At 38.3% G+C, this 24,825-nt stretch overlaps 1 long non-coding RNA gene across 2 annotated transcripts in view; it reads right to left on the bottom strand.

Moving 5' to 3' along the window:
* The window catches only part of LOC308176546, a 46,578-nt gene that overhangs the window by 15,837 nt on the left and 5,916 nt on the right, over positions 1-24,825 (bottom strand). For both annotated transcript variants that reach the window (XR_013938362.1, XR_013938363.1), the window contains one exon: positions 19,937-20,015. This is a non-coding gene — a long non-coding RNA (uncharacterized lncRNA). The remainder of the gene's footprint in view (positions 1-19,936; positions 20,016-24,825) is intronic.

Raw genomic sequence — 24,825 nt, forward strand, 5'->3', positions numbered from 1 at the left:
CATTATTTTGAAACATCTCATTTAAGTCGTAGCTTCTTTTCTGAAAATTTTCTTAATGTCTATAATATCTTCTTTTTCTTTTTTCTCTTTTTTTTTTACCCTCTAATGAAGTTTGTTGACATAACTATTCAGAAAATGGGCACCTTAAGGTCTTGGGAGAATAAGCTCATACAAAAGTTTTGTCCTGGTTTTGGCTGGGATAGAGTTAATTTTCTTCATAGTCACTGGTGTGATGCCATGTTTTGGATTTAGGAGGAAAATAATGTCAATAACACACCAATGTTTTAGTCATTGCTGAGCAGTGCTTGCACTAGGCCAAGGACTTTTCAGTTTCTTGTGCTACCCTGTGAGCGAGGAGGCTGGGGATGCAGAAGAAGCAGGGAGGGGACATATCCAGGATAGCTGGCCCAGGCTGCCCAAAGGGGTATCCCATACCATATGGCATCATGCTGAACAATAAAACTGGGGGCAGTTGGCCTGGGGCAGGGGCTGCCATTGCTTGGGCATCAGCCAGTGTGAGGTGAGCAATTGTGTTGTGCATCACTTGTTTTGTGCATTCTTTTATTATTATTATTATTAATAATTATTATTAATTATTATTATCCCTTCCTTTGCTGTCCTATTAAACTGTTTTTATCTCAACCCACAAATTTACATTTTTTTCCCAATTCTCTTCCCTGTCTCACTGGGGGTTGGAGGAGAGAGTGAGCAAATGGTTGTGTGATGCTTAGCTGCCTAGCAAATTAAACCACAAGTTTCTAGTAAAACTTCAATGTCAGCTATATCTAGATTAAGGAGTTGCACAAGTCAGTAAGAGTGGATTTGTTGAGTGACACCACTGACACAGAGGAATCAACATCAAATTGTATGTGGTTTGTGGTTTTTACTCTGGCTGGTCACAGTATGGTCCCAGAACCTGAACACACACTGGCAAGTGGACACAGGTTCCAGCATTGCTTGTCTGTAAGGAATTGTGATCCATGAGGAAATCCACAAAGCAAAAGAAAGCTCATTAACTGCCTTGCTGCAGCTTCAGGATGTGCATTTAAAGACACCAAAGGCCCAATTCAACGACACATGGTTATTCTATCTGTGCTTATTGTATCTTCTGCCTACCATATCAGCTTTTTACCGCTGCTGCTATATCTTCACTCTTTTTCTGCTCTGATGTCTACTGACACATGACTACACCTGTGCTAGTCTTTGCACATCCACAGGAGCTACTTGGCAGCAGAGAACCAGGGCTGCTGATACTGGACCCCCTCCCACCTCCTCTCACAACTTTCTCTCTGTCTTCTTCATTTGCTGCTGGATGCACCATCCTGGCAGCAAGCCAGTATGATGAGCAGCAAGGGAGGGAGACGCAGCTTCCCGCTCAGTTAGCATTGAAAGTGGTCCCTGGTAGGTAGGAGAAACCACGATAAAACATTATCAGATCCAAGTCCCCATATGTTTCTAAATCTGTGTTACAGATAGATACAATTTGGGACTAGAGGGGTAGGGAATGAGGGGTAAGTATATAAGTTTAATGCAAAATGCTTGACAGGTGTGTAGGAGTTTGACTGTCAGTGTTAGCTGCCTCTCAGAAGACTTCCTCAGCGTCACTCTGTGTAAATGCATATCATCTGCTCACCCAGAGATAGCAAACGTGCTACTACAATTATAGCAGTTGGACTAGAAATGGAGAGAGAACGCAATTAGATTCCCAAAAGGGGTGAAAGACTACAGTGTCAGTTCTACGTCTCAATACAGCCTGCTCACAGCCCTCCTGCTCCATATCCCCACCCCACAGAGCCTTTGGTTGCGCAAGAGGAGAGTCCATATAGCTAACTTCTTATTTTGCACATTTTCTCAGCCTCTGTTTACTCAAACCATTCATGCACAAAATTGTTGAGGGAAGAATATGCAGAAAGATACAATTTTGCAGTGACAATAACTTAGTTTCATAGCTAGAGTCAGAGAACAGATTTCATATGGCAAGAAAATGATAGTATTTCATACATTGAAAAATACAAGAGTGAGGGAAAAGGATTTTTTGACTTCCTCTCATGAATGTCATTAAGAAGAACATACTGTAATATTTTGAAATTTGAAAATTATTTCAATTTCTATTTTTACATTTAAAAACAAAACTTCACTACAAAATAAAATTGCTTGAAAGAGAAGGATGTATTAGTTTAGAAAGACAAAAACAGGATCTCCACCATTTCAAAATATTTTCTTTTCCCTCTCAGACAGCCTCCCATTTCCTAACAAAATTATCTAAAAATTGTTATGACAGTATGAAAGAGTATGTCAGTCTGTCTGTCTGTCTATCTAACTATTTACTTACTTGGCTCACAAGCTTTCTTGGCATATCCTCTCCTAAAAAAAAAAAAAAAAAAAAAAGAAAGAAAGAAAAAAAAAAGTACCCAAATCCAAACTAGTTGTACATCACACCATTAGTTTTGGGAAAGACTAAAAACATTTAGCGCAACTCCAGATATTTCCAAATCCCTAGAATATAAAAGTAGTTGATGACAATTCGCAGTCTCAAACTGCTGAGGATTTTATATCACAGAGTGGCACAACATATAAACCAACAGCAATGGGTTTCACTTGCTCTGAGTAATAATGCAATTAAGAGTGCTAATAATGCCCAAGGAGAGTCTTTTCCCTGAAACCATCTTGTCTTCAAACTTCCTTAGTGATTCTTTTGTATATTTGGTTATTATTATCATTCCTGAGACAGGCTGACAGTTTATCAATACACTGCATTTTCAAGAAACATATCAGGAAATAGCACCACTCCACCTTCCAACATGTTTATTAAATGCAGTAATAAGCTGATAGACCACCACCAATATAAACAGATGTTCATTTCACACCAGGTCTTGTCAAACTATCCCATTCAAACCATTCGTCCGGTGCCAGAGCCGCACCAGTTGTACACCAGAATGTTTTGAAGAGATAGGCGCTTTTCTTCAGAACAGGCTAAAATCTAATTGCACGATTTTTTATTATATGCAAATGAGCAGCATCTGATTAGGTCCTGAGGCAGCTTCACCTAGGTGTTCACAGGAATAGCAATGGGAGCTGGAGAGGAATATTTCATAACTGAAGTATATTTTCCCTTGGGGGACACCACCATTTGATTTTGACATTTATTTGTCCTGTGCTGTAAAGGACAAAACTACAATTACACTTTTTTTTTTCTACTGTGCAGTGGGCACAGTGTCAGAAAAAATTAAATCAAAGGTAGTGTGTTCTCACCAAAAAAAAAAAAAAAAAAAAACACCAACCAAGCCTTAAAACCAAATTTACAGAACATATTCATAGTTAAGTTACACTGCATTAAAACGGTCTATGTGATTGAAAATGCCTATTATAAATGTATTTTTTTTAATAGCAGAAAGCATAAAATGTAAAAGATAGTCCTGTATTTGCGTTTTTCTTAGATTAATGTTAATACAATTAGTATTAACAATTTACTCTTTAATATTTTTTATTGTCAGTTTTACAAACAAGATGTGCCTAACATAAACTGTTTGAGCTTATTTCTATTTGTTATGATCTTTTCTGCATTTGAAGAAAGATGATGTAAATTAATTGAATCCAAGATTAAATGAAAGGTATAAATCATGACTCATCTTGCATTTCAGCCACATACAAATATAATTTTGACACGTATACTATCACACAACAAATAATTTTATATTCTTGAATTCCACTGGCACAATTTACACATCATGTAGATGAATTTATTGACAAAAGTATGCCTGAAAATTACCAATACTGCAAATAATTTATGAGCCACGATCACATCATCCCTTTCAAGGGCCCCCAAACCTACTGTATATAACTTGCATAACCAGACCTTACATTTCCAGAAAATTTCTGGAACAAAACTGTTAGAGATTTATCATAAATCAATATTTCCTCTTCAAATTACCTATCTTCAGATAGGTAATATGTATTTATTTACAAATATCATCAAAATCTTAGTCCAAATAAGAAGGGTTAAACACTGATTGCCATGTTCCTTCCTCCCAATGAGTTTAAACGTAGATGAATGTGAAAAGTTTCTAGGGTTAACATGTCTATAGTACATAAAAAATAACAGATGGTGTCTTGTAACCATTTGTTGGAATAAAAATATATATATATAGAAAAAAAAAGAAGAAAAATGAGGGATCACTTTGTAAATATGTGAAAGGCAGTACATGCTAAGCAAGAGTTTCACTAATATTTAGGGAAATTTAAACATGCATTTGGAGTAAAATTAGGCTGAACCATGATGTCTGCACAAAGCAGCCATGGTCACTTTGATATGAATATGTTTTGCACCTGATATGAAAATAAGATGAGATAAAAACAAATACAACACAGGAGAAATAGGAAACATTTTAAAATTACCTTTGTTGCTGAATCTTACAACCACTGCTGATTTAAACAGTGGTGGTGAATCAGCAGGTACAAGAGATGATCTAGCTACTAACACATTTGATTCTTTCCTGCACTCTGCTTAGTTCAATGATGAAATGAAGCCTATCATTTTAAGCACATGAATAACCTCACTAAAGAAATGATATCATTGGTATGCTTGAACTATGAGCTTGCATTCTAAGTGCAGAGCTCAACCAAGCTGCCAAAAAGAAAAAGATGTATTAGCGTTTAGGAATCTACCTAAGATCTGGAATATGTGTTTTATATAAACATCACGTACAAGAGACATTGCACTCAAGACATTTAAAGTGGATGCTCTCTATTTCTAGAAAGGGTACTATAGTGATAGTTCTCATAGACGTTCTCCATGCCTTCCTTACCTTTAGTCCAAATAAGGAGAAGGCTAGCTGATCTTTATATCCACTTATCGCTTAGCCTCTGCTGACTTGTTAAGAGGAGCACTAGCAGATCTTTGGAAGTTTGGTTTTGGCAAAAGGCTAACCAGTGGATATCTATTTAATTGGTTTGGATGTCTGTTGAATTAGTTCAATAACAAATAACTATTTTTTGAAAGGAAACCAAACAACTTTTTGATGAACATTAGCCCTTAATCTTGTTCTCAGTAGTGCAATGGTGTGAACAGTTTGCTCCGCTAGGGGTAGTTCACAGTATCGCATGAGATGTTACGTGATAGTCTGAAGTACATTCATCTTCAGTTCTGGAATTGGGCAGGGAGGGGGAGCATTACTTAGCGTATACCAAGTATACTGAAGTGCATCTACACTAATGCACGCAGCATGGGTAACAAACAGGAGGAGCTGGAAGCCATCGTGCAGCAGGCAGGCTACGACTTGGTTGCCATCACGGAGACGTGGTGGGGCCGCTCCCACGACTGGAGTGCTGCAATGCCTGGCTATCGGCTCTTCAGGAGGGACAGGCAGCACAGAGGGGGTGGTGGCGTGGCTCTCTACATTAGAGAATCTTTTGATGTTGTGGAACTCCAGGCTGGGAATGGTAAGGTTGAATCCCTGTGGGTTAGGATCCGCGGGAAGGCCGGCAAGGGGTCTGTTACAGACTGCCGAACCAGGATGAGGAGACGGATGAGGAGTTTTATAGGCAACTGACAGAAGTTGCAAAATCGTCAGCGCTTGTCCTCGTGGGGGACTTCAACTTCCCGGACATATCCTGGAAACACAACACGGCACAGAGAAAGCAGTCTAGGAGGTTTCTGGAGAGCGTGGAAGATAGCTTCCTGACGCAGCTGGTCAGTGAACCTACCAGGGGTGGTGCCCCGCTAGACCTTCTCTTCACAAACAGAGAAGGACTGTTGGGAGATGTGGTGGTCCGAAACTGTCTTGGGCAGAGTGACCACGAAATGCTAGAGTTCTCTATTCTTGGCGAGGCCAGGAACGGGACCAGTAAAACTGCTGTATTGGACTTCCGGAGGGCTGACTTTGAGCTGCTCAGGACGCTGGTTGGCTGAGTCCCTTGGGAGACGGTTCTGAAGGGCAGAGGAGTCCAGGAAGGCTGGGCGCTCCTCAAGAAGGAAATCGTGATGGCACAGGAGCGGTCCGTCCCCACGTGTCCAAAGACGAGCCGGCGTGGAAGAAGACCGGCCTGGCTCAACAGAGAGTTGCGGCTTGTGCTTAGCAGAAAAAAGAGGGTTTATAATCTTTGGAAAAAAGGGCGGGCCACTGAGGAGGACTACAAGGATGTAGCGAGGCTGTGCAGGGAGAAAATTAGAAAGGCCAAAGATCATCTGGAGCTCAACCTGGCTAATGCCGTTAAAGACAACAAAAAATCCTTTTACAAATATATCAACACGAAACGGAGGACTAAGGAGAATCTCCATCCTTTACTGGATGCGAGGGGAAACCTAGTTACTAAGGATGAGGAAAAGGCTGAGGTGCTTAATGCCGCCTTTGCCTCAGTCTTTAGCGGCAATACCGGTTGTTCTCTGGATACCCAGTGCCTTGAGCTGGTGGAAGGGGATAGGGAGCAGGATGTGGCCTTCGCTATCCATGAGGAAATGGTTGGCGACCTGCTACAGAGCTTGGATGTGCGCAAGTCGATGGGGCCGGATGAGATGCACCCGAGGGTACTGAAAGAACTGGCGGAGGAGCTGGCCGAGCCGCTTTCCATCATTTATCGGCAGTCCTGGCTATCGGGGGAGGTCCCAGTTGACTGGCGGCTAGCCAATGTGACGCCCGTCTATAAGAAGGGCCGCAGGGCAGACCCGGGGAACTATAGGCCTGTCAGTTTGACCTCAGTGCCAGGAAAGCTCATGGAGCAGATTATCTTGAGGGTCATCATGCGGCACTTGCAGGGCAAGCAGGCGATCAGGCCCAGTCAGCATGGGTTTATGAAAGGCAGGTCCTGCTTGACGAACCTGATCTCCTTCTATGACAAAGTGACGCGCTTGGTGGATGAGGGAAAGGCTGTGGATGTGGTTTACCTTGACCTCAGTAAGGCTTTTGACACCATTCCCCACAACATTCTCCTCAAGAAACTGGCTGCTCGGGGCTTGGACTGGCGTACGCTTCGCTGGGTTAGAAACTGGCTGGATAGCCGGGCCCAGAGAGTTGTGGTGAATGGAGTCAAATCTGGTTGGAGGCCGGTCACTAGTGGTGTCCCCCAGGGCTCGGTACTGGGGCCGGTCCTCTTTAATATCTTTATCGATGATCTGGATGAGGGCGTCCAGTGCACCCTCAGTAAGTCTGCAGATAACACCAAGCTAAGTGCATGTGTCGATCTGTTCGAGGGCAGGAAGGCTCTGCAGAAGGATCTGGATAGGCTGGAGCGATGGGCTGAGGTCAACTGTATGAAGTTCAACAAGGCCAAGTGCCGGGTCCTGCACCTGGGGCACAACAACCCCAAGCAGAGCTACAGGCTGGGAGATGAGTGGTTAGGAAGCTGCCTGGCCGAGAAGGACCTGGGAGTATTGGTTGATAGTCGGCTGAATATGAGCCAGCAGTGTGCCCAGGTGGCCAAGAAGGCCAACAGCATCCTGGCCTGTATAAGAAGCAGTGTGGCCAGCAGGTCTAGGGAAGTGATTGTGCCCCTGTACTCGGCTCTGGTGAGGCCGCACCTCGAGTACTGTGTTCAGTTTTGGGCCCCTCGCTACAGGAAGGACATGGACGTGCTCGAGCGAGTCCAGAGAAGGGCGACCAAGCTGGTGAGGGGTCTGGAGAACAAGTCTTACGAGGAGAGGCTGAGGGAGCTGGGCTTGTTCAGCCTGGAGAAGAGGAGGCTCAGGGGCGACCTTATCGCTCTCTATAGGTACATTAAAGGAGGCTGTAGCGAGGTGGGGGTTGGTCTGTTCTCCCACGTGCCTGGTGACAGAACAAGGGGGAATGGGCGAAAGTTGCGACAGGGGAGTTTTAGGTTGGATGTTAGGAAGTACTTCTTTACCGAAAGGGTTATTAAGCATTGGAACGGGCTGCCCAGGGAGGTGGTGGAGTCACCATCCCTGGAGGTCTTTAAAAGACGTTTAGATGTACAGCTTAGCGATATGGTTTAGTGGAGTACTTAGTGTTAGGTCGGAGGTTGGACTCGATGATCTTGAGGTCTCTTCCAACCTAGAAATCTGTGATACTGTGATACATTTATTCTTCAAAATTTTCACAGTGAGAGAAAGTAGAATGGTTTCATAATATGTGTTGGGTTTTTTTGTTTGTTTGTTTGTTTGTTTGTTTTTTCCCATAACTGATCTTGTTCTACTGGTAGTTTCAAAATTTCAGCAGTACCACTTCAAACTGAAAGCTACATATTTTTATTTTACATAGCAAATAAGAAAAAAAAAAACCTGCATATTTGCTCTTTAAAATGCACTGATTTATAATAACATACTATAACATTTAGGATTTTAATACCAGTACTTCAGTGTAATAAAACTTTTAGTGATTCCCTGGCATGACTTGTTCAGACTTAAGTTCCTCATTTACATATCTGATGTCCCCCAAGAGACAGACAAGCTTCAAGTTAATTATCCATGTAGCTGTAAGAACTCCTGTTTCTTAGGTAGGAACTCTCTAAAAAAAAACTAACAGTTATTAAATATTACTTTGAGTTTCAAAAAGTAATCAACTTGCATTATAAGAGGCACTAAAGAGATACTTAAATTTAATATTCTTTGCAGGCTAAATAATATATAAACCATGTACAAGGCTTACACAATCCACAGATAAAACAATTGGCAAAAACTAACAGGAAGCACAGCCTTCACTAAGTTCAAGCACTACAAATGCTCAGAAGTAAAAGGCTCTTGAACAAACTCTACACTATTCCATAAGATTAGTAGTTATTTTGAATGAAGGCAAAATTGCACCTGTTGAAAACAGTGACACCTTTCCAACTGGTTCTGGTGGAGCAGGATTACTAACAAATAAGTGGAAAGAATCACGCTCTTTATAGAAAATAACAAGTGACAGAACATATACTGCTGAAATGAAATGCAACTGTAGTAAAGACACCAACATGGCTCTTGCATCTCACTAAAGTATAGTTACAGGGAGGGGGAACAGAGAAATGCTGTGTAGTGTATGTTGTCATTTGTAACCAAAAACATCTTTAAAAATCATTTGATATTATCACAGAAAAGAAGAATAGAATAACTGGTAAGCATAAGATGGACTTTAAATCCAATTGCTCTACACAGCTTCCATTCACATAGCATATGAATGCCTTCAGGAGAGTGTTAGACAATGTACCTAATATATTTCATCTGTGGCTCATTCTCTGTCATCCTCAACTGCAGCTGGCAACTTACAAGTACAGATATCAGGTGAAATAATTAATTTGAGTATTTTACAATAAATGAACATGTGCATCTACTTCCCAGAGTCTCATGATGACTTGCATGAGAGGCAAATTCACCATCTCCAAACTATTACATGCATCCTATAATTAAGTTACAATGGCTGAATAGAATGTGGATGCTCTCTCTACACAGAAGACAACAATCTCATTCCACAAAGACCTTGTAGGTCATTCAAGAAACAATTAGATGTCCTGCTATCTACACTAAATGAAAAGAAGGCCAAGGGCAGAGTAGCCTTTCTTCTGTTTCCTGTAGCTTCAGTACTCATGCATTCAAATGAAGCCAAACAATATTAAGCCACAGCGTAACACATACAGAACACATACGCCTTGTAAAAAGTTGCTATTATTTCTATCTCACAAAATGGGGCAAGAAGAGTCACGTCTGTCATTTTACAGAAACGCATTTGTTAACAAATGTCTCTTATTTCAGTTTCTCAGCATCAATATATACAAAGTGAAAAGCACTAAATAAAACCACTGTCATTGCTCTGTTATTTAAAGATAGATGAGAACATGTACTAATGTCAGCTGTGTACACATTCAGCTCTGGGGTAAAAAGCCTTAACAAGAGAACAGAAAGAGGTAAGATCTAACTTTTACATGTTAACCGAAGGTCTCTTATCATATGTAGAAAGTCTATCTGACATTTTCAGGCACTTTTACCTTTAATTAGGTGTTTGATTTATTGTGATAAAGATGGTTGAAACTCAGTAATGTTCACAGACCTTGTGAGTGCAAAATCTTGCAATCCTTAGGCAGGTGATGTTATCACACAAAAACAATAGAAGATTTCAAATAGACAATGTCACTCTGAAATGATCCTTTCTGGCTGGAGTTGGAATAATGTTGACAGACAACTGCAAAGGGAGTCACTTCTAGGCCTTCTCAGTCAAAATGGAGATCACTGAGACCTTAGAGGGTGTTTGCAGAACTGTACCAAACTGGTTCCTTAAGGCATCTTGCCTAAACTTGGAAAATATTAGGTTGTGAAGCTTTCTTTCTATCACTTACTGTATTAAAGCACAGTACAAAAACTTACAAAAAGGCCCTTCTAAAATATGAATAGGTTACAACTCACCTCCCTTTATTGTTGTCTTAGTGAAGTCCGAAGAGCAATGAAGGCCAATATATTTATCACTAGATTTGTCTTTGAAACAATGGCTTGTTTAAATGACGATTTTAAAACAGATTATGATTAAGAGGAAGGCACAATCCTGGATTAGAGAGCCAGATTCTTTGAAAAAACATTAATGGCAACCACATAAATAAACTAAACGCATAAAGAGATTGTGCTTGCATTTATTTTCCATGTCTAAACGTTTCTTCTCTCATCACATGTAAGTCCACCAATGAGTTTATGGGAAAGAGTCACACTTGGCAGGAGCCGAGCACTGAATTAAGTATAGAAATACAGAAAAATTCAAAAATATAGATTGAGATAAACATATGCTTTTAAAAAGAAGTAGAAAAGGCAACTGCTATCCCTGAAAGGAAGTTATGCAATTAGGAGCTTTTTTTTTGTTTGTTTGTTTGTTTTTTTTAAGGGGAGGGGGGTGGGATCAAGAGGAGGACCCAAAGTAATTGCCACCATCACTCCCATTATACAGAATGCAGACCCAGGTGACTAGCAAGAGATAGTGGAGTTCAAATGTAGAACTCAAATTACGTGAAATAATCTGTCTTTCAAAGATCATGAAACTGCCTACTTTCTATGGAGTTTGAAGCTAGATTTTCCCTTACCAGAACAGTGTGTAATTGCCTTTGGATTCTTGCCATTGTTTCCAGTCCATGCAGTAGTTATTTCACCTGAGGAAATTGAAGCTAAGCAAAACTGTCTATGCCATTGACCTGACATTCTCAATCCCGCAGTGAAATGAATTCACATACAGATTCTTGGATTTTCATCTAACTTCCTGGTATGAAAGCTCTTGATTAATAAACATTAGGTTCCATTTCTGTTCCCTTTCATCATTTCCAGGATGATTTAAAAACAGGTCAAATGCCATCCTGTCACCCATAACAAAACAAGACTAATATCTGAATTCACACCATAATGCTACATGTTGTGTTTGCCACCTTTTTAGTTTGCTTGGTACAAAGTACCCCACTTCACTGTTTTTTGCTTATGGAGAATGTCCTATGTTGCATTCACATTTACACAAATGTTGGCACAGAATTTCACAAACTTCATTAGAGTATGTGAGATTATTTGGGCATTATGCTCAAAAGGCACAGAAAATATCTTGTCTCCTCCCTGTGGCACAGAGAGAGGCGATCAATCAAAAAGGTGCTCGGAGTCAGACAAAATGGCTGTATGGTGCTTCAGTGTTCAAATTATATGTGTTCTTTAAAAAAATTGAATGCTGGATAATGATTTGCCACACCGCTATACTACAGGTAAGTTCAAAAGCAGTCATTGTCAGTATGCTGATTGATGTAAAGCTTTCAGTCTCTGGGGGGAAGAGTATAGCACTTCCTACTGCTTGATCCATAAAGCAGCATTTACTGCAGCCCACCTTCCTGGTCTGTGCTGCATAATACATTGCCAGATTATGGGAGTTAGGGAATTAAAAGGAAAAGAAAAGAATGGATGAAAAAGCCGTGACCCCCTCCTCCACAGGTGAAATATTTGAGTCCCTGCCTCAAGGTATTGGAAGTAGGCACTAATTGCCATCCAGATATCCACTACTCACTTTCACCTAAATATTTCTCACTTCTGGCTGATCAACCAACCTAAAATTTAATTGAATTTTTTTTCATTTAATGTTTGCATCCTGTGATGACTAGCTGGGACTGGAAGCATTCACTATCGGTGAGCTACAGCATAAAAATGGAGAACAGCACCATGTGAAGGAGCCAAAGTAAAAGGCAAGGAATGAGAAGAAGAAAAAAAAAATAGCTCTTAAGGATCCACAGTTCAAGTTTCTTTTACTAAGAACCAACAACTTGTACTCTAAGTGACACTTCATGTGCCAGGTACAGTGCCAGTTGTTTGATTCTGTATTTGCCACTTAGTGATCACTATCTGGATTTTTGCAGGCATTTTCTCATGGCTGTTGAACAGAAACCTGCAACGCTATCCACAGACAGGAAGGGGAAAGTATTATTGATCTGTGTCTGCTTTGATGTTCTGCTTTCTGGGAGTGAAAACCAATCTGTTACAATCAGATGCTGCACAGCCTGAATTATATTGAGGTTCCCATCAATATATAGAATATGTGGGAGCAAATACACAGTAGCCACAAAATAAAGACTTAACCAGATTATTAACCATCTCTGGGTGTTGAAAAAGGATGTTCATGTGGGATCCACAGAAGTCTCATTCTTAAAGACCTTTGGGGGACAAAAATATGAGAAAGAATGGAGAACACATGGAGAAGACAAAGAGAGTTAGCACTTTATGATGCATTAAAGTGACTTCTACAATCAGTGATACTCTATTTGGAACAGAAGTGCCCCATAAATTTAAAAAAAAAAAAAAAAAAGAGGAACAGAAGCATCTGATATTCAGAATTTTCAGACCTTTTTTGGTAAGTTTATAGATACTTTCTATGCTAGATTTGTACCCAAACAAAGGAGAGATGGAGCACAGAACACCAAAATCCAAAATCCTTTCTCCCAAGTATTTCCAGTCTGAGAGAAAGAGCATGAGCACAAGCAGCTGCCAGAAAGACAGACTCCGAGATGATGATTAGAGTCAAGGGGAACAAGATCTGAAAGATAAAAGATAATATGAACTGATAGTGCTGAGCAGATAACATTCCCTTTTACCTCCCTAGAGCTTACCACCATCAGCCTACTGTCATGGGAAGGAAGGCAAAATGGGAATATTGGTTACAAAAAAGCACAGGTGCCAAAATGAGATTGGTCAAAGACAGGAAGAAGTGACAGAATGAAGCTTGTTCAAAATGAAGTCTTTGCAATGATTATTTAATACTATTAAAGTGCAGATGTGTTCTTTAAAATACATCTGGATCTGATTACACACCATTTTTTATCTTGTTTTCTTCCTTTAACTTGGAAATTACCCATAAATCAAAACAGTAGCAATTTTTGCAGAGATGAAAATAAGCAAAATCCAAGTTTTGTGGAGAAAAAATTTCCAACTGCCTCTTCACATTGAGATTTCTTGTAAGTATCTATAAAAGCAGAGATGGTAGTGCTTGCCAAAAGTATTTCATAGCCATGGTCAAATGTGACATGAAGGGTGAATTAATCAATAGAACAGGCAAGATGGCCAAATATACGTTAATGATAGTAATTGAATAGAAACAGAATCATATAGGCCTAAGGAAAATGTGAAAATATAGGAGGATGGAGACAAAAGGATCTTAGAGATATTATAGTATGGTAAGTCTATGTACTATAATTGCAATAATATAAGGAAGAGCCTTTCATTTTGCCTAACTCATGTAATCCGTTTTTCAGCATGAAAAAGTAGGAGACAGATAACTGAAATGAAATACTAGAGGCAACTTCAGTACTCTCAATAGTAAAAATGCCTTAGAATATCAGAGCTGTATGCTTAGGCCACAGATATGCCACAGGACCACAGAAGACTCATAACCTTGTTAAGTCAGGCAGAGTACCTTAGGGCATATCAAATGGCACCTGACACCTACAGTATGGCACCTGAAATGTTCTCAAAGAGTCACAAAAAATCTCTCTCTAAAAGTGCCACGCAAACTCTCCCCTAAACACAACCACCAACATAAAATTCCTTTAATGTTTTAATCCCACTTTTTAACTCTACCAAATTCTCTTTAGGTGGAGTTCTTAAAGAAAAAGACAGGTTTCACAGTTTCACAGAGGAGGGTCACTGTACTGTTGGGTTATTTCTCTTGCAATTTTAAGTGCCCATGATTAAATGAGTTAGGTGCAGAACAGTATATTGCATATTAAAGGCAGAAGACTCTGAAACAAGGTCTTAACTTTAATTATTTGGAGAGTTTTATGAGAATCTTCTGTTCTTGGGTTTTCTATTTCTCTTTGGAAGAGTAAATAAAATTAACTCAATTTCCAGCTGTGGACAGATTGTGGGCAGATAGATAATTACCCTGCCATACCCGTGGGTAGCCAACTTCCCCCACTGTTCAGTAGCATTTGAATTGTTTGCCTTATATCTCACTGGTTTTGACTTTGTTGAGAAGAACAGAGGTGACATTTATCTCAACACAAACATATATTAGTAAGCCATTTTCAGAGATGCAAGTTAAGCAAGGGCCTGTAAGGCACACATACGGTCAGGCATATTACAGCAATTTTAGTGACAACAAAGACCAGAAAGGAATTGTTACATTTGTAGATAATGTGATTGAAAGTTAAAGGGCAAATTCAGGTACATGTCACTATTCTCTCAATGCTAAAAGAAAGCAGGAAAATAATGACCTGTAATTCCAACAGGGAGCAAAGAATCAGACCTTCTACAGACAATAAGGGTGTTTCACCCCATACTCTTCTTTTGATTTTCACATGAAACCATACACTGAATAAATTCCTGGCACAGCTCTGTAAAATTTCCTATCACTGCAGCCAGTTATTAAATATCTAGGTTTAACAAGGGAAGTGACAAATGAGAATTACACAAAAAGTAAGTATTTGGTATTTTGGTAGCTTCTTGACACAGCTGCCATGAAACCAACACGAGCTGGATTCAGCCAGATGGTAATGACTTAAGAGTAGGGCTGCACAACTTACTTTAAGAGCTGCAAAAAGGAGGTAGCTGACCCCAGTCAGGCGATCCAGAGTGCGTTACTCTGGCACCAATGTACTTTATACAACAAGCAAACAGAGTGAAACTACCTTGAAAGGATATCAAAAGAGCCCAAGGTTGGCTAGAGCTGTCAAAGGACAGGGCTGTGTTTGAACTTTGGCTGCTCTCTAAAGCTCAGGTGCTGCTCTCCCTTCAGGCTCCAACCCCAAAGCTGTCTTCTAAGGCCTGATGCATAACTAAGCATGGACCTTTTGTAAAATATCCTAGTGGCCAGAGGACTTGTAGAATAGCCATCTGTGTTCCAGCTTCTCCTCAGCTTATGGTGATTTAAACCCCAAACTGCCATTCCCAACAAGAGTGCCATACCATCAAACCCGAGTTAACTGTCAGAGGAGATGAGAGGATAGCAAGAAGATACTCTATAACCTTTCTTTCCAGGTTAGGCCACAGTGCAGTTAAAAACACACAAAAAAATGGAAGTCAAATGTCAACACAGAGGTTTAATTTGGAGGTCTGTGGATAGATGGAGAGTTGAAGTCCACTCCCTACCAGTTTATAGGTCTTCTTTTTATTTATTTATTATAATAATTAGAAAAATGAACAATTTCACAATTTAAAAAAATGGAGTCAGAATTGATATAGAAATTGATATAGAAACATTAATACCCAATGTTTTGTACATTTTTTTCTAGAAAATTAATTAACATTAATTTGGAGTATTCTGTAATTAAAAGTTTTTAAATTGTATCAAATTACATAAAACCGCAGTATGCTGTCTCTATGCTATTTCATTATTATTATTTTCAAGTGATAAATGATTGGAGGGCAACAAAAATGTTTTCACTCTAAACTACAGACAAGAATGTAGAGGTAGTTGATAAGAATGACTGGGATGGGAAACACTGCGACATCTGGGAGCTGGTTTTGACAGCACCAGCAGTGGCATTATAAGTAAAATGCAGAAGACTTTACATGGATTTACAGTCCATGCAGCAGTAATAATCCTTGACATGAATTATTTTTGAACTACTGCTGCCCGTATGCAATGTGTTAAGACAATGAACTTCCAAAAGCAATCAGAAGATGTCACAAATGTTACCACTCCACTCCATAACACACCATAGTGAATCAGGGCAGGCCTCAGGGAGACTTTAAAGAAGTGGTGGAGTGGTGGAGTACAGCACCAAGGCAAAGGAAGCCCTCAGAGGTTTAAACTCTCCCATTTCTGTGACTGTAACTTGGTATGACTCAGAGCCGGCAAATGCTGCAGCTGCTGCTCTTTCTCACACTAGGTGTAAACAAATGAGCCCTATGCATTTAGCAGCTCCTTTTTGGGAGAAAAAAAAATATATTTTTTTTTCAGATTAGCGAAAACCTATCAATTTCTTGTGTTCTCTTTTAACTGTAGATTTTACTTCACCAGGTTTCTTTTTTCACCCTTACAGTATTGCATAACATCCCGAGTGAAAAGAAAGAAATATATATGTATGGGATATATGGACCACAAAGCTCCTCTGTGTGTGTTCTCTGTTACTCAGTTTACAGGGGCAATAAGAGAAATATAATTGCCACAGTTTTTTCACCTTCCGTACCCATTCCAGATTCTTTAAGGGTCTTTGAGGGACTTATTTTAAGCATGCCATTTAATGGCCCATAGAAAATACAAATCCACTAATCTGGTTTAGAAAATACCCACTCACTTTGGTACACAAATATTTATTATTTATCAGGAAGATATAGGCTATTATTGCAAATGATCACAAGGAATTTGAAAATACAAAATCAAAATGTCTGTTGTACACATCCCATGCATAGATGGAGCCAGATATTGCCCCCTGGAAATATTTAAGACTGCCATTAACACAAAAAAGTTCAATATTTTCAACTGACTCCAAATCCCCTTTATTCTTAGAGGGTCAGATTCTGCAGCCACCTGATTCAGTTCCAGAGGGATGCAGTCTCCACTAGGACACAACTATACCCTCAAATACGAGCTCTGCTATATGTTGATGTTGAAGGGTGAGATATAAGTCCACAGTGAATCTGAATGTGCACACTGAGACTATATCTAACACACTGGCAGTTTTGAACATGTATTTATTGTAAAAATAATTCTGGAGTATCATGCTGTCTGTATACACTGATAGTTTTATTGGCTTTCTTTTAGCTATATTTGAAAGACTTTGATAGTGCTCTTCAACAGACAGGAGCTTGTAGAGCATGTCACCATTTTGATTATAGTTGTAAGGTGTGGAGTGCTATATTCACAGGCTAGGATGTGGTTCACTGAGTAAAGGCCTGAATATATTTTACCACTGGGTATTAATAGATATTTATTACACAATATTACTTATCTCTAGTGCAGTATTTCCTGTATGTATAGTAAAAACAAACAAACAAACAAACAAAATAACACTACAAACACAGTGTTAAACAAAATGACCTACAACTCTCACCTTACGTAGACTTTCCTGTTTGCATAACCAAGGATGTCCTAACAAAACAAATTTTTTATTTTTCATCAAACCTAAACATAAGAAGTCTTCAACATTTTGCAACAGTTAAATGCCTAATAGCTGCTGTTTCATCTGAGGCTGAAACGGTAGTGACCGAGTGTCTTGCTCTTCTGCCAGTTTCACTGTAGCTATAGCTCAAAGCAGCAATAAATCAGTTATATACATGTTTAAAACAACAACAATAAACCTACTGTCAGAGGCCCAGACTCTCCAAGCCAACTCCTCTGACCTACTGACTTTAATGATATTTGCAGATCAGGGCCAAATTGTGAATGTAAGTGCAGGTATCTATAGTTTAGGGCAATGCCATTCCTTGCTTCTCAGAGTGCAATTTAGCCAGAAAGGGTTTTATTCAAAAAAAAAAAAAATCTGTTAAAAGGGAGAATGACAGGAGTGAGACATGGCTCCTCCTCCTTCCACAAAGGATGCTTCCTCACTAGCAGAATCCTCCTTTCCTTCTCCCTCCCTCAGTTTGACAATTGCAGAGTGCCAAGACACGGAAATCATCCTTCCACCAGTGACATCTGTCTCCCCAAAGAGCTCTGGAGGCAGTTATTGTGATAGCTTTGGAGTCTGTCATATCATTAGGTGAATATTGAATAGTCTGGAACTTCATTCTCTTAATGTTAGTTCTGCTGACTCACATTTGATTGGCTGGAGTTAACTTGATGCATCATTTAATTTATTTTTATTTTATTATATTTTTTATGTGTGCTAAAAAGGGGAGGAAAAAAGCTTAAATGATTTTATGTGTAGGACTTACAGGTTAGGAATGCCTTCTCTTTCATTTATTCTGTGGTATATCCATAATTAACAGACGGCAATGTCCAGCTATGCATCTACTGGAAATACTGAGCTTTCATTGTGAAACGGCTGATGCATATGAAAGTGTAAGAAGGCTTTATGTGCCTTTTCTTTGCAAACAGAGACTTCAGAATACTCTCACTACTGAAGCATAAAGAAAAAAAAAAGACTTTTTAAAATAACTACTCTCCTTAGAAATGACATTTTAAAAGAGTACCGATTAATATCAGAAGCAAGTCGTAAGAGTTAAAGAAGTTTTAAGTATTATCCTTTTCAGCGTGGCTATCAATAGGAAGCCGACAATAGTATTATTGCTATTTACATATTGGTAACACACTGGTATGAATTTGCATAACGTATTGTGGTTCTATGCTCTAGGGAGTTGCATTGTAACATATTGGTGCTTAATGAACTCTGAAAAAATTGATTTTCCACAGAGTAAATTAAGGAATGCATTATAGCTGTTAAAGCAATCTTAAGGGAAATCTGAGGCTTCCACTGCAGCACCATGCTTAGTAAGTAATAAATTACATGTTATACTTATTTGCCTTAATTCATGCTAATTTTGTCCAATTAATGTATCACAGTAATTCAGAAGCCTGTCACAGGAGAGCTAATTATTTATTGGATTTTTGTGTTCAGCTCCCTAGGAGTCTACTAGCAAACAAACTTGCGACTGTCTTTCTGTTAGGTCCACAATGACATTCTTATGTCTTACTGTGGAAAGAAAAAGAATGTTATTATTTTCGGTTCAAGTTATAAAAATGGATCATTATTCATGTAAGTTATTTTTTTGTTTACAAACTGGTGTCACGTAGTGACAGTCTGCCATACTATTAGGATGAGATCCAATGTTTTTCCTCTTCCTGTAAATGCCTGAACATGACATAATTCTTATTAAAGACTACAGTGGTACTTTTCACAACCTGAAAGCTTCTGTCGAGTGTGTGTAAAGTTCAAGAAAAAAAAACTCTTCTCATTCTTTTCACTGAAACCTATGTTTTTCAAAATCCATCGGCTTGAAAAATCAAGCACAACATGCCCATTGCAGTTGATATGCTTCTACAAAAATAGATTTTTAACTGTGGCAGAATGTTAATTCACAGTGAAAAAAAATTTTTGAATTATTTATGAGATTAATTTGTGCAATTCATACCTATAAATAATATGGCAGTTGCTAAATAATTTGCACAGAGTGATAAGATGCAGACATCACAGTTAAACAATAAGAGAGTCACCAGCTGTGAAATACCCACTATCTGCTAGCATTCTGTCATGCACAAGCATTTACAGGAAATTATTTGTTGGGGGTGGAAAGTATTAGATCTGATACTCCACTTCTTCTCATGGGTAGCAGGAGAATTCTTGTCAGTTGATTACTGTCTACGTGAAAAGAAGTGATATTTCTTTAAATGTATAATGCAAAGTGACGTTACCAGCAGGCTACATAAAATCATGTGATGTAACCTTCCATAATATGATGCACATGACTGGCTGTGTCACAAATTTAAAAAGATTTATTTTAGAAGAACAGTTGCGAAAAAAAAAATAAAAATATAACCCTACTCCTTTTCAGTCAGTTACCATTGATATGTGTCTGCCTATAGCCAAATGAATTCAGTAAATATCTCTGAGCAATATACCATCTCACACTTACTGTAGCTATTATTATCACTTAGAAAGCATCCATTGAGTACTTCATAGTCTTCTACCACCATTTTTCAATATCATCATTCCTAGAAAACACACAAAAGATTGACAAAGAATTAAGTATCCATTCCTTGTTGCTTGAAAAACAGTTGTTTAATTGTTTATGGCATTCCAAATTTGAAGTGGTTTTCTTCATTTTTATTTTTTTTCCTTGACTTGTCCACTTCAGAAAATATAAAACCTGTACTTAATTTTAGGCATGTCTTAAATCCTGTCAAAGTCAACAGGGATGATAACTGAGTGTTCCCCTGAACTAGGAGTTTTATTTTCAAACTGCATTACCTGGACATTCAGGACAAGGGAACGGAATATGGGCACCCCTTCTAAGGATGGGAGCACATATGGCCGAAAATACTGTGCAAACATGATGGCTATTTTATGAATGGTTTGGGAAAAGAGGCAGCTGTGCAGAAGAGTAACAATCAGAAAGGAAATCCCAAGAATCTAGAAGAAAAGACCTTATGATAATGTCAGAAAATTCTTCTCACCAGCAAATACATCAGTTTTGAAAGCCCATTTGCCTGAAAATACTGAGAATTTTTTCCACCTCTCAATCCTTTTCTTCCTATTAGTAGTCTGCATCATTGCCTATATGGAGAAGTTTAAATAGCCTCTTCTCATGAGCCAAAATCTGCACAACCTGACACTGAAAATTGTCTAAAACACTAAATCATATAGAACAAGTGACAGAGTGTTTGCATTGTAAAGATGTCACACTATGGATATACAGAATAGGAAAAAGCCTAAAATCTAAAAACAAGATTTGGAGCCCCTAGTTGTTATGAATGTTTTAAAGTGTCCATGTTTACTCTCTTGTTAAGCTAATGTGTTTGCTTCTGCTAGATGTAGCAGAAACTTACAAGCTAACTTTTGTGTTTCTTTGAACTAATATAGAAACTTAAAAAAAAATAAAAAATCCTCGGAGAGGGAAGGCTAGCTATGAAGAATGAGATATTCATTACAGAGCCTTGACTATGTTTTCTCCTTCCTTCTCCAAGTAACCCTCCTGAAGAGACCAACTGCACAATGGAGGTAGGGAGAGGAAGAGTACTATATTTTTCCTTTATTTTTTTTTTTGTGCCAGCTAATTACCTCACTTTCCATGAAGGCAGCTGCTTTTCTGCTTGTTATGTCATTGGATTCTTCTCCAATCATTCTGAGTATGACAAAAGAAATCAAATCTCAACACCTTCTTTCACTACAGAAATGCAGGAAAATCCTCTTTACACTAAACACTTTTCTGGACTTTACACTAAACACTTTAATTTCTGGAACTATAAATTTCCCAACATCAATATATTTTGTTATTCTGCCTGACACCTGACATATTCTGATACATTAGTTCTTTCCAACTTCCAAAGGCAACTTCTTTCTCCACACCTGGAACATCTTTGTCTCACTTCTTTCCTCTCCCATGCCCTCCTCCCCTCACCCTGGCAAAGATAAGCAAGCAAGAGAGTTCACAGAAGCCTTTTTGGACTGACAAGATTTTAGTGGTCTTTCATCACCCAGCAAATGGAGGAAGGCTCTCTGTGAAAGCAGAACATGTATTTAAGATCACATTCAGAATGCAAATAATTTGAAAAATCAATGCTTATACATTGTTTCATGCCGTGCAAAATCTGTCCTGTTATGCCAACGGGCCTTCTTTGTTAGACCATAAGAGACAGTTTTTAAAGTGATAGGGGAGTCAGGTGTAATTTAATGAAACAGTACCACCAGTAGTATCCTTTCTCCCTCAAAGGACAAAAAAAAAATAATAAAATAAAATAAAAGCTTATATAAATTACAGAGATGTATAGAATCTCCTGTACTCCCACTTGGGTCTGTTGCCTTTTGTCCTATTACTCTGAAAAGGGTCTGGGTCCATATTGCCTCTAACTTTGAATGTGGTAGTTGGAAACATGAGTTGTCTTTCCTGACCCTTGTGACAGCTTTATCCCAGTGATCCCAGATGGACAAGGGTCTACAAGAGAGCAAGTGCAGGCAGTGGTATGGACAGTGAACAGAAAAAAATACACAAACAAACAAAAAAAACATGTAATAGGCTCTTAGAGTCTGAAAATATAGTGAGCAAGACCTGAGTGCCCCAGAGCTGAATGTTTAGCCTACAGGGCACAAATGAAATTTGAGATGGATATACAGAGAATGAAAGTCTGAGGTAGTTTTTTATAGAGTGAATTGTAGCAATACGTAAGAAAAGGGGAAAGAAACTCAAAAGTGGCTATAAAAAGCGGCAGACTATTGTTACAAACAGAAACCATCGGCTGAATGAGTTTTTCTAATGGATACATTCTGCAGATCTGTGCTTTCCTTCCTGACAGTAGTGGATGGAGACTATGAATATTCACGACGCAGCTTCCAGGATTCACCCATGACCAGATTCCTCATCATGAGCACCATGAAGCTGATCACAAGCTCCTGTCATGTGTATGTGACTCTTACATTCCTGTTTCTGCTTCACTTCTCCCAAAGAGTAACAAAACAAATTAGAACTGTTTTTCTGTAATTTGGAAGATGACTCTCCAATTTTATTCAGAGTTAGAAAACAAGCAGATTTGTTGCCTATGATATTATCAAGATGGTTAGCAGAAATAACAAGAGTAACAAGAGTTCTGTTTACTTATTAGAATCTCATATTTTTGTGGATTTATTTCTTTTCTTTTTTCCTACACCTCCACCCCACCCCCATCTAGGCATTCTGGTATGTATTTACATGCTTTTGCAAGAGACAAGAGAGAAAAGAACACAGCAGTTGCTTATGTACTGTTTGCTGCCACATCTGCAGTTGCTGACCTCCAATGAAATTCTTGTAAATGTTGCTTGCATTAGTAAACACAGGATCTACGGTAATCAACTATATAACTATAGTTCAATAAAATCACTTACGAATAGCCCCAGTATGCAAGTGATTCCACCTGATGTGCATTTGACCCAGTGGTCTGTCAGAGGGTCACACCTCTCCTGCTGCTCATACAAAACTCCTTTATTTCAGCATGCTACTGCAATTCACTTCTATTTTGTAAGTGGTTTATATTGTTCTGCTGGAATTAACAGGGATCTTTTCAGCTTTCAGATCTTCAGCTGAAATGTATTACAGAAATGCAAATAAACTACTACCTTATTATTTTATGCAGAGACTGCTGTATAGCTCTACCTAGCCATTACATTTACTTTCTATGCCTATCAGTATGCACTCAGAGATTGATAGATGATGGTTTTATAATTCTTAAATACTTTCTGATATCCTAAACCTATAGAGCCTTCAGACATTTTGTTCAGGAGATTTGGAATACTTTGCTACTTGAAATAAAAAGAGCTTCAATTGGCAGGGTTTTAAATCTAAACATTTAAGGCATTGATTTTACTTAGTTTTTCTAAAGTAACTCCTTTAGGAAATTGAGTGCTACATTGCTAATTTTAACTTTATTCATTTTGAAGTGCTCCAGGATACTAGCACAAAGGGCACTGTAAAAATTGCATTGTGCTGTACTAGGTTGAATAGGATGAGTTATAGAATTATTTGAGACTTGAATTTCTAGAATTTAGTTATTAAAATGCTTATAATGGTAAAGGTTTTCATTTTATGTTTGGGCTTTTTTCCTTAATAATCATAGTTTCTAAGAAATATCTACCCTACACAGACCATCTCTGTAAGCTTTCTAATATTTTCTTTGCCGAATGGCTGTACAAAAAAATTTATAGAAGTTATTCACACCTATATAAATATCATTTAAAACTCAATTTTTTATTGCCTAAGTTACAGTGGAAGTTCATTTTTTTATACAATTTTTCCAGTGCTGTATAATCCATAAAAGGATTTTTTTCTTTTGCAATATGATAAAAATTCTCACCTTGTATAAATCTGAGTATAGCATGCAAAAATAATTTGCGTTGCATAGTAAGAGTAAGTCATAGTGTTCAGAACAACCAATGCAAAATGAAATAATTTGGGTGTGTTTGAATTTTAGAACACTTTTACTGTAAGAGTTTTGGAGGTTTGTAGCCTACAACAGCAGAATTAAATGTATAAATACAACAAAGATTACATTAATTCTCCTTTGATAATTATAAATTTTATTCAGGATATATCATCACTGATCTCAGTTAAAAAAAAAAAAAACGGTTCAAAACACTTTAACTTTTAAAATAACATTATAGTGTTATAATGAATTTTTCCCATAAGTATCCCTTCAAGATACTAGATAGTATAGTGTGCAAATGTAGAGAAAAATATAAGATTCTGATTTTTCCTCTCTGCTTTCTGGTTATTTGTCTCAATCTCATGCATACTCAAGTATACACTGTGAGGGATAAACACCTAACACAAACAGGCATAGAAATACCTTAAAAGCAATAAGCAAAATGTAAAAAAAAAATGGTATAAGTTGAGAGAGGAAAAAAATCAAAAGTATTCAAAAAGGTAAACGTTGGCTTTGGAAGAATAAATGGAACTTTCCGTAACTGTTTTTTTTTCAAGAGCAGTGGAAAATATTCCTCACGTGTACAGTGTTGTGGTGGTTGTTTTTTTTGTTTGGTTGGTTTGGTTTGGTTTGGTTTCTTTCTTTCTTTCTTTCCTGCCTCTCAACAAGGGATAATTTGTGAAGGGATAACTTAGTGTAGAAAAAACAAGGCGGATGAACTTTAAGTAACATTTTAATAGATATACCACCAAACTTCAGCAAGTCATCGGGGAGACAGATCGATAGAATGTATGTTATCACTAACATCAAAAAGAATAGATCTATCACAGTAAAAAAAAAAAAAAAAGCCACAAACTATTTAAAAATTTAAAGCATTATCTATAGCATTTTTATTCAAAGCCTTTTTTGAACA

Source organism: Anser brachyrhynchus (assembly GCF_964034855.1).
Source record: "Anser brachyrhynchus genome assembly, chromosome: 1".
Classification (NCBI taxonomy): domain Eukaryota; kingdom Metazoa; phylum Chordata; class Aves; order Anseriformes; family Anatidae; genus Anser; species Anser brachyrhynchus.